Source organism: Myotis davidii, unplaced genomic scaffold, assembly GCF_000327345.1.
Source record: "Myotis davidii unplaced genomic scaffold, ASM32734v1 scaffold573, whole genome shotgun sequence".
Taxonomy (NCBI): Eukaryota; Metazoa; Chordata; class Mammalia; order Chiroptera; family Vespertilionidae; genus Myotis; species Myotis davidii.
In genome coordinates this window covers 384,093-389,085 of record NW_006285997.1, presented here as the reverse complement: position 1 = coordinate 389,085, position 4,993 = coordinate 384,093, and positions in this window count along the sequence as shown.

The following is a 4,993-nucleotide window of genomic DNA, read 5'->3' as shown; positions in this document are numbered from 1 at the left end:
CCTTAACCATTACTATCCTCTTGGCCCTGGTAGGCAATTTAGCACAGCAAGTGATCCTTTTATGATGACATTGCTTTGGGCTTCAATTTGTTTCTCAACTCCTGTTGAGGGTTGTTGTTTTTTGTTACTGTTTTCCCGATTTAACTGAGGTTTAATCATAAGGTTTTTTTCTCAGCGGTGCAGGGATAAAGTTATTTAATTCAGCGCCCCTTTTAAAGGCCTGCGCCCACTGTGCTCCATATAGAGTGGGTGTGCCGTCCCTGAGCCCGGCCGTTCCCCTGTGCGTGTGTATATAGTGGGGCTTTAGTAATGAGGTAACGAGATAGCTTTATATACATATCCGTGGCCACTAGGGGTATATTTCTTAACAAATTGCTGGGCCAAAGGTGACACATGTTAAAAATTTTGGTAGATGTCAGGTCTTTCTCTTGAAAGGTATCAGTGTGCCTTCCCACCAGGAATACATGAGATTTTCCCCGCTCCTCATCCATCCATGGCCAATGTTTAAATGACTAGTGGATAGAACTGAGAAACCGACAGACATGAACATGTATTCGTGGCTCCACATCTTCAGGTGACTCTCGTGCTGGAGAACGAGGGCCATGCTCTGGGTGTGTATTTAAGGTCTGACTCTTCCAGTCCCACCTCCAGCCGCCCTGCTTCCCGGCCCAGATCTCCCTGGTCACACTGACCTCTCAGACTAGGTTTGCTTGGCAGCTGTGGCCGCCCGTGGACAGTGCGCTTGCTGGGGGCAAGCTTTGTGTTACTTGTATCCACCGGTGCTGATCAGAGCTGAGCATAGTCAACTGCAGCAGCCCAGGGGTCAGGCCGGTTTGAAGTTTATTCAACGAACTTATAATGCAGCTCTTTTAAGCGCGTTTGTTTGACAGGACGGTGGACAGAGGAGCAGACCCTCGTCCTGGAGAAACGATTTCAGTTTCAGCTCTGACACTGAGTAGCTGCGTCGCATAAGTACATTGCACGTGCTGCTAACGTGTGGAAGTGGAGATGTAATACCTACGTTGCAGAGTGACTGACGGTGAAAGTCACAAAGCGGGGCCCGGATAAATACTAGCTGCCTTCCATGTGAAGATAACCCGATGGACTCCAAAACCGCCTGCTCTCGACTCTGCACTTGGGGAGCAATGTCAAGGGTGGTGTAGCCCAGGGGAGGCTCAGGAATGTGTGGGGATAACTGCACGGGCTGCAGGCACTCAGGGAATCTGGGGGTATCAGACTGACTGTCTGCCCGCTCTGGGCGCTAGAATTGCAACTATGTGCTGGGAAAGCCTCTTTACATTGTCTCTATCCCGTTACCCCCACCCTGTGCTGCCCCGCACACCGAAGCCCGGCTCCCCACATACAGGCATGCACGCCGGCTGAGTCAGCAGGGAGCTCTGGGGGTTGTCCAGTTGGGGAGCCTGGCGAGGTACAGGCCAGAGCGTGTCATGAAGAGAGAGTCCTAGAAACCTAGTCCGGTGGGTTTGGTGTGCGGTCTGAGGGGCCTCCTCCAGGGCATCCTTCAGTTTTCCTGTGAAAGGGAACAGAATCTGCTTGTAGGCAATTCAGAGATGTTAGGAGGTGTTATTACGATGATGCTGGGGGCGCTCACATTCCTTGAGCAGTAGCTGGTGCCAAGTCATGTATGAAACACTGTTACTCGTCGCATTTCCTGGGACAGTGCCAGCTGTGATGGCACGTGGGCTGGTTCGGTGGCAACTGCATCTGCTCTGTGCTGGGGCCTTCCCCGGGGACCTGTCAGGGAGGTGGTGGGATCAGAGCTGATGGGAGAACCCTGTCTGTCCCCGGTCACACTGGGGGGAAGGGTCCATTGGAGCCTGTCCTCTAGGCATTGCCTCGGCCAGCACAGCCCAGCTTTTAAGTGTTTGTTTTTAAAGGGAGGAAAGAGCCTGCTCTGTCCCGGGTTTCCCTCACGCTGTCCCGGTTCCTGTTTTTCCGTAACTGAAACCTAAACGCTTCCCAAGCGAGGCTATAGGCTCTACGTTCTGTTGGTGTTTTTATCCGAACGCTTAGATTTGTGGTGTGTTGGTGTTGTTTTTAAAGAAAGCCCTCAGAATTGTAATTGTGGTTATTTCACACAATTTTCTGTTATGTAACAAGCTGCTATTCACCAGTAAGAGCCAATTAGAAAAGAAAATACTTTGTATCAGGCTCATCGCAATTACCACTACAAAGCAATTAATAGCTGAGACTGTTGCCTATTAGTAACCCTCAGCCTGGCAGCTAGCTGTGCGCAGCCCTACAGCTGATGTCCGCGGCGGGGGAGGGACGTCTAGGAGCTCTGGAATTAGTAGCAGCCAGTTCATGACCCACTTCTGGAAGCTCTGGAAGCACGCACCCCGTGAGGGAAGCGGTTCGACCAGGCCAACTTCCTGGGCATGGGCCACCTTTCCAGGGCCGTGGCTCAGAGACAGGCTTTAGTGGATGTAAATCTCACTCCTGCTTCTGGCTGGCTGATGTTAGAGAAGTTACTTGCACTTGTGATAAGATTTCCTGGTTTGTCTACGAGAGAATTCACTTATATTAACATCCTTTGACTGCATTTTCCAAATATCAACAGAGTAAGGTGAAGGTGGGTTGACACCAGGGAGCCCACAGCATGCATATCCCAGGGTTCGTGAGGAAAGAATAACATCCGGGTATGTGCTAGTTGCCCCTGAGGGTGATTTTAATCAGGCATGTAGAGTTAGGAAATTGGTGGAGAACCACAGCAATGGACAACTTGTAGGGTCTCTTAATCCAAGGGAGGGAGTACGGATAGATCAACAGGATGGATCCCATCTGACCCTATTCCTTCGCCTTTCCAGTTTTTAACAGGGCAAATCGTAAGAGCTATTGATAGAACTGAGACTTAGTTCATGCAGAATTTTTAAAAATGTATTTTTATTGATTTCAGAGAGGAAGGGGGAGAGAGAGAGAAACAACAATGATGAGAGAAAATCATGGGTCAGCTGCCTCCTGCACGCTCCCTATGGGAGATCGAGCCCACAACCCGGGCATGTGCCCTTGACTGGAAATGGACCTGGGACCCTTCATTCCACAGGCCGACACCCTATCCACTGAGCCAAACCATCTAGGGCTTTGCAGGAATTTGTATGAACCGGATGCTCTGTGCAGTGTGTGTGTTGTAGATGCAGAAGAATACAAAGTCGAAAACAAGGTAGGCCTTGCCATCAGGGATCGCATGGCCTAAAGGGGAGATAGAAGAACTGCACACATAGCTCTGTTACAGGTAGAAAGTGTGCAGAACCATCGACGTGACAAAGAGCTAAGTAAGAGATTCTGTGCACCTGAAGCGCATGGAGTGCTGGATGTCAGTCATATGCTCATCAATCCATCCGTGCCATGTAGTTCAACAAGAGAGAGCGAAATGGATGTGGCCGTCAGACATGCTCTGCATAAGAATAATCTCAGTAAAGGGGGGAATTAGAGGAGGAAGTTACATAAAAAGCTAATGAAAAGTGGAGAAGGAAGAGACTGCCCATTCATCCTGAGTAATCAGTGGCTGTAACACAATCCTCCCGCTGAAAGCGATAACACGCTTCTCCTCATGACCCCAGACGACGTGGAATTTGATGCTCAGAAAAGGAGGCCTGTTCTTGATCTTTTTCCTGGTGAAAGAAACATCTTAGCGTGTACGGACGGAACAGATGAGATTCTGCACCATTAATTCCCCGTTAATATGCTCTTCGCAGGCATCGGTAGTTCCGCTTCTCTCTAGAAGTAGAGCACAGTGCTGCCTCCCTTCATCCATGGAGCCCAGCCTGCCTCTGACCATGCGCATTCACAGCTCGCAGTGCCGAGGTGAAGAGTAAAGAAGGAAGCCTTAGGCAGCGACCTGGAGAGCAGTCATCTCTGCTGTCGCACTCAGGGACATTTTCATCAGAACCGTGTTCTCACTGGTTTTATTCGCCTCCTGATGAAGTCGGGGGGGCCGGGGGGGGCGTGGATGTAGTAAGCCTTGATGCTTTCAAGGACAGTATCCCAGGACTCAGACTTACAGGACAGCAAAGTGTTACAATATCTTATACACAAAGGTGTTTTCGTGATCAAATAATTTGCACACACTATGAAGTTGCGTATCTTCTTACCGCAGGACTTTAGTAAGTTAAGTTCCCTGAATGTCCAAGAGACACATAAAATGGCAGTTTCCCAGATATTTGACTACACTCCCTTTTCCTCAGATCCTCCCAATTAACACTTGCTGCGGTTTGAGTGCTCCGTGGAATGTCCCCCCGGAAACATCGAAACATCATGTTGGTTAAGAGCAGAGAGGGTCCCAGCAGCTCTATCCCACACACCGTTCACCCCTGGCTGACACACAGCCACGGGCTCTCCGTGGAGCCCTCCTGCCCGTCCGCCCTTTCAGCCTCCGTGGGCGTGGGGAGCAGCCACGCAGAGCGCTCCGAGCGGGTGGAGACCACAGCGCAGCTGTTTGCTCTGCCTGGGAGTGTGACAGCCTCCAGGCAGCATGGCCCGGTTCATCCAGCAGCCAGAGTTCTTAAAATGTCCCAGGTAACACTGACACCAATATCCGTGTCAACAAAACCTACCACGTCAGCAAAATACGAGCAACTTGCCGAGACCGGCTTGGCTCAGTGGATGGAGCGTCGGCCTGCGGACTGAGAGGTCCCGGGTTCGATTCCGGTCGGGGGCATGTACCTGGGTTGCGGGCACATCCTCAGTGGGAGATGTGCAGGAGGCAGCTGATCGATGTTTCTCTCTCATCGATGTTTCTGACTCTCTGTCTCTCTCCCTTCCTCTCTGTGAAAAATCAATAAAATATATTTAAAAAAAAAAAAAATACGAGCAACTTGTCTTTTCAAATCGGTGTCTTCTCTTTATTCTGTGTCCTTTCCGTGGTGTGCTTGACTAAGGTTTGGAAATCGAACAATGGAAAGTGTCCCCACTAACCGCTTTCTCCCGCCGGCTCCAGAGCCCTCGATCTGAGCTCCCTATTAATCAGGGAACC